Source organism: Phasianus colchicus, chromosome 3 (genome assembly GCF_987193195.1).
Source record: "Phasianus colchicus chromosome 3, bPhaCol1.hap1.1, whole genome shotgun sequence".
Taxonomy (NCBI): Eukaryota; Metazoa; Chordata; class Aves; order Galliformes; family Phasianidae; genus Phasianus; species Phasianus colchicus.
The window spans coordinates 36,085,768-36,097,328 of NC_143438.1; the positions used below are offsets into that span (position 1 = coordinate 36,085,768).

General features: G+C 40.0%; 1 long non-coding RNA gene across 1 annotated transcript; it reads right to left on the reverse strand.

Annotated features, from left to right (window-relative positions):
* Positions 1-1,366: 1,366 nt before the first annotated feature.
* Positions 1,367-9,410, reverse strand: LOC149918509 (uncharacterized). Its single transcript, XR_016465081.1, has 3 exons — positions 3,928-9,410; positions 3,571-3,831; positions 1,367-1,885 (listed from the first exon to the last, which is right to left on the reverse strand). It is a non-coding gene; the product is annotated as an uncharacterized LOC149918509 (long non-coding RNA).
* Positions 9,411-11,561: the final 2,151 nt, after the last annotated feature.

An 11,561-nucleotide genomic window follows, 5' to 3' on the forward strand; every position in this document is an offset into this window, starting at 1 on the left:
ATACACACATACATATGCACACTCTTTTTGTGAAGGGACTTGAATTTACAGTGCATTAGAGAAGTGTGATGTTTATACGGAAAGTGATAATACGAGTTTAATTAGCTTCATCTTGTTTTCTGTGCTACAACTGAGTATGTTTAAACAATTATTGTGGCATTTCTTCTTTATTTGCTTTGTATGTATCATAAATAATAATACAGTAAGTTTCCAAATGACTTTTCTGGTGGCTCTTAGGCTATGAAGCAAAATGGGAGCGCTCACTGGAAGACTAACAATAACTTTATTGTTGTAGTGCATATAATTCCAAGCAAATCTAAAATCTAGATGACTTTACAAATTTTAATCCTTTCACTCGTCAAGGAAATGTTATCATTTTTGGTATATGGCTGATTTTTAACAGTTCAGAAAAGCACAAAACAGCAAATTGGGACAGAAATCCATTTAGCGTTATCTAGTCAGCCAAAAGTTAAGAATGTATTCTACACTAGTTGTCCCAGCTCCACTTAGTGAAAAGCAACGCAAAGAAAAAGGCAGAACACTTGGTCAGAACTCTGAGATGGCTCTTTTTCAGGACAATTTTAGGTTTTAAGTAAGTTAAGTCAACTCCAAAATCTCATCTAGTTGCTATAGCTAGAGATGCCCCTTGGTTTTCCCACTGTTTTGTTTTCGGCTGGTTTTTCTTTGTTGTTGTTTGTTTGTTTGTTTTCCTTTTTTTCCCCCATGTTTAAGTCTGCAAATTAAGACAAAAAATTATCAATTATCAGGCAGGTCACCTGAGGAGCATGACATTTGTAAAAATAACACTTAATTCCCTATTTCTCTAGAGATATTAAGAAACAAAGATGTATTATTAATGCTATGTTGCTAAACATAACAGAGAGAATGTTGGCCAGCTGAGAAGATTTCAAAATGCCTCAACACAATCAAGGAGAAAACATGCAAATAATAGGAAAATAAATAAATAAATAAAAGATAAGATATTCTGAAAAGACTTGAAATTAGCAGAGCTGAAATTAAAATCATCCCTTTGAACCAAAGAGCTTTCTGCTCTCAGAATTTGTACCAGTATATCCCTGGTACATTGCAACAATGTGGAATCTCAGTGACCTATGTTGCACCTAAAGTATAATCATGGGAAAGCACATGGGATTTGCTAAGACACATCAGTGTGTATTCATTGCCTGGATAAAGCCAATCCAGGGATAGTACAGATGTAAAGGGAAGGAAGAAAGGATTCTTGGTAAGGATCCCACAAAATTTCAATTTGTCCTTCTCAGGAAAGATGTTGTACTGTAAATTATTGTAAATTGAATAATCTGATTACAACATTCCTAATATTTTGCCAAAAAAAAAAAAAAAAAAAAAAAGAAATTTGCAGCAAAGTCTGCTCAAAGGTACATGAATAGAAATTACAGAAGGTGCAAATTAAAGAGAAAAAGCACAAGGGTAACCCAGAGATTCACTGTGATTTAAAATAGCATGAAAATCTGACATTTTTTCTTCTTATACATATATATTTTTAAATAGATATCCAACTTGGAGGAATTCTATAGGGATGAGCTTAAGGGAAGATCGATGGAAGTGAAATGGAGGAATAATAAAGAATGGGATGCACTAAACTAAGAGACATCACTTTGGTGTGCAACTCAGCTAGCAAGGTAGCTCTCCTTCTGGAGTCACTAGTTTCTGGAAAGTGGAGAAAATTAGCTTTTGTAGCTGCTGTCAAAGGTGGGCTTTCTTTCAGCATTTCAGTGCCATCATCCAAGTCCTTTAGACGCTGTTCTTTTGTATTCATGGCAGTGGTGCATCCTCTGGATAGGATTTCAATCTATGCCTTGTAGTCCTACACTAGATAGGTTCCAAATGGGCAAACTGCTGTGTCCTGTGGCAAACAAAAAAAATAGCATTAATGCACTAAAATTGTAGGATTTCTGAGGATTTTTTTCGTTGTCTTTTTGGATCAGGACTATTAACTCCCAAAAAGACACTGTATGCAGATTAATGCAATGGCAGATTATGGGTTTAGGTACCTGATTAATACTGCCCGAGGCTCAACCTTTAGTGGACTAAGTGCATTTCAGAACATGGGATTTTCATGCTTTATATATATTTAATTAACTTTGTTACTCAATATTCAGGTTAGTGTGGTGCCTAGTGTACTGTGGGAGAAATATTTCATATTGTATTACAGATAAATGTATGGAAGTGCATTTATTCTCATATTAAAACTTTCATGATTAGGCCAAAGACAGTGTTTCAATGGTTTTAATGTCCTGTTCATTTGCCTTGGAACCAAATTCAGATTGTGAAGATTTTTCTAATTTACCTTTGCCTCTAACACTGCTGGCAGTTCTCCCTTTTTCTCTTTTTTTTTTTTTTCTTTTTCTATTCTCCCATCTCCCTATTTCTCTTCCACTCCCTGAGTCTCTACTTTGTACCTTATCCCTTTTTTCCTTAGCACTTAGCTTTGAAGCTATGTCCCTGGGGATGTTCATCAGATGTTCTTAACAAGGAATGTCTAGCATTCCTTGAAACACATATGCCTTTGGGTTTCACCACAAACTCAGACCATGCTCAAAGTTTTAGTAAGATTCATTAACCTTTTTACAGGGACTAAGTCCTGTCATAAAAATCCAAATCTCTTCTTACCTTCTGTATCAAGGACCACAGGAACCCACTGGCTCCATGACATTTTCGTATAAGAGAGTTTGTAGCAATAGTTTCTACATTTGGATAATCTATGAGCCTTGTGGGAAACTCTGGGGATGCATATACATGCAAATCATATACAGAAAAACTTTCTGGCTACATATAGTACTCTTGTGCTTGTCTTGTTTTAGCCTTAGGTCTTTTATTATCTGCAGCATTGTACAGGCTTTGACTTATCTTTAGTAATTTTGCTTAAAGCTATTTCTCTTACAGTACAAATGTTGTCACTTGCTTTCGTTTTATCTGCTGTGTGCACACATTTTGCCATTTTTAGTGCATCTTTCCCAATCAGCTATTCCAATAAGCATGGTATCACTTATGTCTCACTCATTAACCATGCAGGCATTTCTGTTTCACTTGGTTTTGCTCTTAGTAAAAAAATGTTCTATCAAAATGGTAAAAAGTTGGGCAAATACTCTATATCAAATACTTCTTCTCCTGGGAAATCTCTGACCAGACTGCATTTATTTTTCAATTATTAATTACTTTTACTTTTCCTATACTGAGTGATCCTCTTCTTACTGCATAGATTAATTACAAATATCCTGAACCAAAATCAATTTCTTTCAATCTATAATTAGTCAGCTAGGTCAGATTGCTTTGTTTCAGATCCCCAGTCCATGTCATGCCTTAGCATTCTTTACTTAGAAATTCATTTCCTGAAAATATTAACACCCGTAAGGTGGCCTTGAATGTCTACAGAAAAGCATATCTATATCTTTCCAGGTAAATGGCTTGTATTCTGATTAACATCTCATTAATATTTATTTTGTCAGTTTGTGAAGGTGCTAACAGCATGGCAGGCTGTGGGACTAAGGCCTACTGTTGTCCATGTGTGTACTAGGTTATTTCAAGTACCTGCAAAGAGTCTGGGTAGCAATGAACTCAAGACCCAGCATCTCCCATCTGTGAGTCTCAGATGTCCAGCCTCCTTCAAAAAATGCAGTGAGATCAAGGTCAAGCTATGGGTGATTGTTCATGAACCCAGGCTCAGACCAGACAATGTCTGCCTTTAGACAAAAACAGCACCTGTCTCCACTGTTCTTGAACAAGGCATTATTTCACCTCAACCTCTTCTACTGACATTCCAGAATGGTAGCAATGTCTTCTCAGTGGTTCCTGTGAAGGAAGCATACCAGGAAATTTGATCTGGTCTACCTGCAAGCAAGTCAGGAATGAGTTTGGAAGTTTGTAAACTCATCCAGATCTTCTTACCCAACCATACAGAAGGATTTTGGGGGACAGTCTCTCAATCACAGATGAAGTGCTAGGCTTCCTCCAGCTTTCTGTTTCTATGAAGACTGTGTAAGCTGTATTTTCTAAAGAAAAGAAAAATTCTGCACATTTATTAAGAGGATGAGGTGCAGGTTAGTTTTAAAATAAGTATCTTAAAGGGAAAAATATACACTCAAGCTTATAGCAAATACACCTGCAAGGTGCTGAAGCTTATCTTGCAAAGGGATAAAACTGAAATCAATAGACAAATATGTAACAAAAGCAATGACTTCAAGTTGTTTAGCAGCACGGAACCTTTCAGAACAGAACTTCACTGGGCCTGGTATCCTCCTGAACCACACTTTGGGCACCAGTCTCCTCTCTTTGAAGATAGGTTGATGCTAGACTTGTAGTTGGCATAAAAGCAATTTGAAAATTCCTGGCAGGACATCTTGTGTCTCTCAGAGTGGATTTGCACTACTCAGTTAATGAGCTAGTAACATTTCAAAGCCTAAGGAGAAATGAGGGTGAAGACAGAACTATGGCCCTTGTCCACCACAGGTGCAGGAATCAGCATGACTTCCACCTTTAAGATTGAGGCTTCTTTCATTATTTGGGATTGCCTTAAAAAAAAAAAAAAAAAAAAAGAACATGGTTCCTCAACCTTTGCCTTCTATGTCTTCGGGGCCTGCAAGTGTCAAGGCAGTGGGCAGGTTCATGCTGGGATCTTTCTTCAGCAGTCAGGACCCTTAATTTAATGTTGCCATCTCTTAAGAAAGTAGCACATGAGTCTGCCACCAACTTCTTAAATGAGGAATAGCTGTCATAAAATTAAAATTATATCACTGACTGAGGTATGTTTTCTGTTAGTATCCCTGTTGTCTGTGGTAGTGAATCTGAAAAGGGATTTCTATTGAGCTTGTTGCATACGCTGAGCCTGATGAAGGTGGCAAAACTGAAGAGAAATTAGTGCATCTGGATCTGTGAACTGCGTCTAGAAAGGGTTTCTTCTTCGGGTTCCATCCCAGAATACATCAGATCACAGGAAATGATGTTATCTGCATGATAATTTATTCTAGGAAAATGTTTTGAGTGGAAACAATCGGTGAGAGATTTGTCTTCCTTATTCAGCAGTTAGGTATTCTCTGTTCTCTGCAGAACATGGTAATATTGTGGGGTGATTTCCTCACTGTCAGCTTACAAAAATACCACACTAATTTGTTGTAGTTGGAGTGCCTCTGCCGGGAACCCTTCCAAAGCAGTCAAATACCTACATGGACTGACTTGGCTGCCTGGCTTACTACACGCACTCTAAATATGGCAGGGCTAGACGTATTAGAACATACCAGCCTAGTCACCATCTCCCTGCTCTTGTACTCTTCATAGTAAAATCAATGCACATTGTGCTCTCAGGCAGGGGCTATTTTTAGGTGTTATTTTTCCACTCAGTCTGCAGCTGTTTTCAGTCACAAGCTTCTTTAACTGAAACAAATACACAGTCCTTGGCAAAGAAGAGGTTGTAAAGAGGACAGAAGTGTGCACATGAATCTCGTGCCTGCCTCACGCCATTTTACGTAGCGAGGGTCAGAGGGGAGCAGCAGGGATGTCAAGAGCAGCATTCACCATCGTGATCATCCCCACCTTTAGCCCCATTCCAGAATGATCAATGAAGGACAGACTTGGGGCAGAAGAATGGAAGGAAGAGAGCTGGAAGACTACCAGACTCAGCATTATGCGCAACACCTTCCAAAAAGATACGGTCACAGACATGGCTGTCTTTTGCTTTTAGCATATATGAGCTCCTTCGTCAGAATATGCGATCCCATTAGCCCTGTTGGACGCTGTCATGTGGGATGCCTCAGAAACTGTTGGTCTCTACACAGTAGCTCTGACTTTTGGAGCATTTCCTAAGGTATGCAAAGTATGAGTGTTGAGCTTCCCTTCAGTTACAGATAGGGAACTTGCTCCAAGGGAGCAGTGGAAGTCCATAAGGGCAGGGCTGCAGCTCTCTCAGTGTGGGAACGGCTTGTTTGAACTTCCTGTTAATTAGGAGGAGAGAGCAGATTAATACATCTTGTTTGGCATGCTGAAGTGAATGCTCTACTAGGACACTTTTGAAGACAAAAGGGTGTGACAGTAGGCCAGCCAACTGCTTTCAGTGTTGTTTATCAAGACTGAATAGTAGAGAGAAGTGAAGTATAGTGACCACGTTATCTGAAAACACCTTGTTCCATCACAATGGACATCTTCACTGTCTTGAATTCATGGCCTCTTGATACCTCATAGCCAGCTTCAATTTCCTTACCCTGGTGATCTGAGCTTGTTCTGTGAGTCTCATCTCACTCCACCTGGTCTCATGACCCTGACAGTGCAGATCTCTTCCTGAGCAGAGTCCTCTCTGTCCAAACATATGTTAACACAAGTCAATACGAACACTTGAAAATTGGAAACAATTCTTTATTCATCATTCATATTCATTATTCATATTAGGAAGAATTTCTTCTCAGAAAGAGTGATAAGGCCCTGGAAGAGGCTGTCCTGGGAGGTGATAGAGTCACTGTCTCTGGAGGTGTTAAGGAAAGGGTAAATGTAGTAGTTAGGCACATGGTTTAGTCAGCAATAGCATTGGATGGTTGGACTAGATGATCTTAGGGATCTTTTCCAATATTAATGATTCTATGATGCTATTTTATGATCCTATTCTATGATTCCCATCCATTCCCACAACCAGAAAAACCACCACTGCAGTTAAAGCTCTCTGCACACCAAACACCTTGGCACGGTTGCTGACTTGGAAACTTCAGGGACCCTTGAGGCCCAGTTCCCAAAATTTTCTTGTGTCTTACCCAGGTGGGCCCTGGGAGACCTGGGAACACCCCACCCCCTGGGGCCCAGCCCTCTCTCCTCTGCAGGTGTACACTGGAAAGAAATGCAGAAGCACAGGCATGAAGGGAATTATTTTCTCCTACAGGCCTCATCCTCTGAAGGCTGCTGAGCAAACCCTTGAGCAATGCTTTAGCTCCAGTGTGGAAAAGGCAGCTGACTCCCCAGGCAAGGAGACTAAAGGGGATTCACCCTCCAAGTGGACCATAAAAGGCTGTGCAGGCATAGCAGGAGAGAACCTTGTCACTCCAAAACACCAAACTTGTATGAAGGCAAACCTATGAGCTGGCTTGGGGAAGAGCATGAAAAATTCCTTTTGTTTTATGTAGTCATGATTGCCCCTTTCATAATGTATGGATTCAGCTTCAGGGATGTTTTCCCTGATATCTCCTTGCTGTGGCTCAGCTAAGCTGCAACTTAACTTGCTGCTGTTTCCATATTCAGATATTCTCATCACCCTTTTAGAGACTTGTTTTCTTGCTCATCCTGAGCGATATGTTTCTCCAGCTTTGCAAGACAGCTGTCATGACAGAGCTGTTATATAGTCAAGGGCACAGAGTCAGGTGCGGACCTTCATTTCCCCATCATCCCATTCAATTCATCGGAGAAAGCTCACTGGAATAATGGGAATACTCAGGTGGATACTTTGTGTTATGCTTGACAGCAAATGTTTTAGGAACTGGGAACTCAGATTATAAAACCCCAGTTGAGTTTGCCCTTAAACCAACACGAGGGACGCTTCTGATATGCAGTAAGAATCAGTTATCACTCTATTTAAAAAAGCTTTATTCTATGATACAGTCACTTCACCATGAGGCTGAGGCAAGTAAAACAAGTATAATTTTAGCTTGCCTTGTTTTCACTAAGCTGCGTACTTACTACTCTCACTACATACTGTGTCGGTAATTAAAAAAAGCTGCACTATAAGAGCCATTTATGCTCTTCTTCTGACTCACACTGTTGAAAACTCAGCTTTTGGTCAAGTTTACTGTTTTGTTGTTCAACATGGAAACTTTTCCACACTGTTCTCACGCTGTCCATTAGAAGAAGTGCTGCTCTCTTCCACATGGACTGCCTAAACCAAGGGTATGAAGTGCCTTGTTGATACACTATCAGGTTCCTCGCTAGGTTTTGTATGAAAAGCAAACAAAGACACTTCTTCATGAAATCTGAAGTGCCCAGGTTATATTTCACATGTGTGAGCTTCCTTGTTTTTATTAAAATTAAGTTTGCTCATTTGCCATTTTCAAGCTAGTTTGAAATGAAGATCACCTTGTATCCTAGGAAACGGTGAGAATTTTATATGTGATCACATTTTTATCCATGTTATGAAAAAAGCAGATGGTAATTAGGTGCATTATTCATAGGAAAGCTTGTTGAGCACAGTGTCTGTATGGTTCCAGCTTCGATTAGAACTTGTTTGGAAGAACTACTTCATACCTTTCAATTGCCCTCGTTAAGTGTAATCATTACTCTTCTGTGGTCCCAGTGTGCTTAAATTTGAGCAAAACAGCATACACAGTATTATTTAGAAAAAAAAAAAAAAAAGGAAATTTCTGGGGTCCTTTTCATTCTGCACAACATCACTGTGCTCTTTCTGTCCATCAGAGTCATTATTTGTCATGGCTGGTAATGTGTCTTGTAGGAACTGTTTGGCAGTGGAAAATGTGCAGAGTTGTCTTGATTCAGGAAGAGCACCTGAGCCACGGAACAGGCCAATTCCCAGCTCTAGATAGCACCAAGGATGCTGAAGGCATGTTTAGAGGCTGGCCCAGTCTGTGTAAGAAGGGCAAGAACCAGCTTTACTGTGGTTACCAGCCTTCCACAAGAGCCTGGGCAACAAAGAAAAGGCACAGCTGTGCTACAACAGCAGTAAGAAAGAAAGCGTCTGCACCAGGGTTTGTTACCTAAATGTTGCCTACACAGCTGCTTATTTAAGCAGGTCATGCCCAACAGGATGACTAGTGGTTACCAGATAGCCAGCTGGTTAGCCAGGAATTTCCTGCTTCAATCCAGGCACTATTTTTTTCCAGCTGTGGGAATCCAAGATAGTACAGCTTCTTGGGAGCTAGAGAATCCAGAGCAGTAAAATCTTTTTGCAGACATGCAAACAGATATAATGACACTTTCCTTTCTGAATCTGACTTTCTCACAAACAAGGCAGCCCCTTAAGTACCAGAACAGAAACTGTTCTCTTCAAAGCAGGCAAATGGCCTGTCTTTTGCTAAGAGAATGCCTCAGAGCAAACCTTACAGCAAGATGTATTCCAGCTCACATCCAAGCAGCATTTTGCCCAGTGAGCAAGGCTTGCTGTCTGCCTTTCAGTTTGCAATTTCCTACTCCCAAGAAACATAGAAAATTACAATAACTACTTCCCTTTCAACCTTTGACATTTTCTTCATTTGTTAATAATTATGCTTTCCATCCAGACAGGACAAATAGCCAGGTGGTGGCGGCTTTCCTTAACTACTGTGGGAAGGATAGTGGCCTTCCACTGTCTCAAAAAGCTGGCAGTCCTTTGGTGTGAATCAGGTTGACCTAATCCCAGGACATCATCCTAAGCCAGAAGAAAATGCAGGGGGATGGTCAACAGAGCTGAGTTACACCAGGCTGACTGCATGGGACACTCATTTCACAGCTTGATTGCCATCTTAAAACATCCATTCTGGAGAGCAATTGCATGGCTACATGAATGCTGACAGATCTACAGGGTCCACATCTGCAGCACAGCCCTTTCAGTGAGGCATAGAGTCCTGACTAAGAAATTACCCCAAAATGAGTGACTGGGAAGTGGGACCCACCACACAAAAGTGTCCTTGTTTCTCACTGACAAAAATCTTGTCATTCTAGCCCAGTCTTGCAGTTGGGCTTCCTCCAGAGACTTCTCTGTCAAAGAAACCCAAGTCCTCACAGATGGCACTCAGATTTGGAGATCTCCATGTGGAAAATATTTTTGGAAAGACAAATAACTGTAAGTGGGGCAAACAAGGGGATTTTTTGTCATATGGCCCCTGAAAATAAAGAGGGATAAGGCTATTGTTTGTCTGCGTATTCTACACAGAGGCTTCTGTAACTAAGCATGCTAAAATGGGTAAGCAGGGATATCCAAGTGCATATTTACATTTGTATCATATAAGAAGTTGTGTGTGTGCATGTGTTTAAGAGAGAAAGGCTACTTAATTCCATCTTTACTGTAGATGCTCATCTTATTTATTTTGTGGTTAGGATACTAGCAGTTTTTACTACATCATCTGTATTTGCTTCTAAATAAATTCATTTCAGTGTTTTCCTTAATGACAAACCAATGCTCTTAATGTCTTCTCTCTTCTTCACAGCAGACAATACACTTAGATAGTGCCAACTGTGTTGTGCAGAAATAGATTGCTTTGAAGTAGTCATTAATAAACAGATGCCAAGGTCCAAAGAAACGCAAGTAAAATATATACTTGACTGAACATTTCATCAACGCATTTGAGACCTTCTTTCATATTTGAAATTTTTGCAAACTCTTTGACTGATACGGCATGTTAAATGGTCCTTAAAGGTGCAACACAGTCATCTTCAACTCTGATGTCCTAGTGACAAGTTAACACAAAGCTGCCATAAAACTACTATCAACTGAATTCAGTGTTTTGCTTATTATAGCATCCAAGAAAAAAATTGCTTTTTTTTCTGTCCTTCACTTAGAATTTGGTGTGCCTAGAATAGGCTGCCATTTAAAATCTCACTGTGATTTCCAGTACAGGTCTTCATCATTTTCAGACTTCTGCTATCAAGGAAGTTTCTATCTTTGCTTACATCTTAGCTCAGAAATGACGTTAAGGCTTGGGACAAACAACTTGTCTCACCTACTGGTGCCTCTGGTAATAAGATATCTGTATTACACCAACCCAGAAGACAGCTAAAACCAGACATACTTACACACAACATTTCTGTCAGTGTTATAAATCCACTTCACAGTGAATGACAGAAAGGCTGAGTTCATTGTATTCTCCCTTCTGTGGCTTCCACCTACTCATTAGCTCTAAGTTTCAAGCCCAACCAAAGCACAAAGGAAAGAAATGGGTTTTCTTTCTTCTCCAGATACTTCAGGTTATGGTTCTAACCAGTGCCACACGTTAACACCTGAGCTAAAAGATTCATCAGTCAGCCATCATCATTCAGCCAAGCTTGATTAAGATGTGTGTTCTCAAACAGCTAGTGAAGCAAAGACCACTTCTTTTCCAATTGTGAACAAAACAGAAAGCAGAAATGGGTCTTATTTGTGGATGTACCTGTCCTCTTATCTTGGCTGTTTTTGTGGACAGCCTTGATAAGAGAACTGTGTCGGTCTCCTATCCTAAGGGCGCACTCTGGTGTAGCCATTGGCCAAAGGCCTCCTGGCACAGGTATGCTTGTGAACCACATGCTCTCATTCAGGAAAAGTCAATTTCTGAGCTGCTGTGAAGAAAAAAAACTACCTAGAGCTGATTTTAGTCATAGCAGTGCTGCCTGTTTATTACTGGATCTTCCACCATGCTGTTAATAGCCTCTTCCTAGAAAAACAGGCACTGTTTCCCATCCCAGTCATACCATGCACCACCTACTCAACTACCAAATCTTCTAGACTACCTAACTGCTTTTGCAGAACAAGCACATATTCTGGCTATAAGCTTTATTAGATAGTTGAAAATACAAAATGAAGAAAAACAGATGTAATTTCATAACCAAGTATATACAATTGAGGGTTTGATGATGCATAGGCTCCTCAT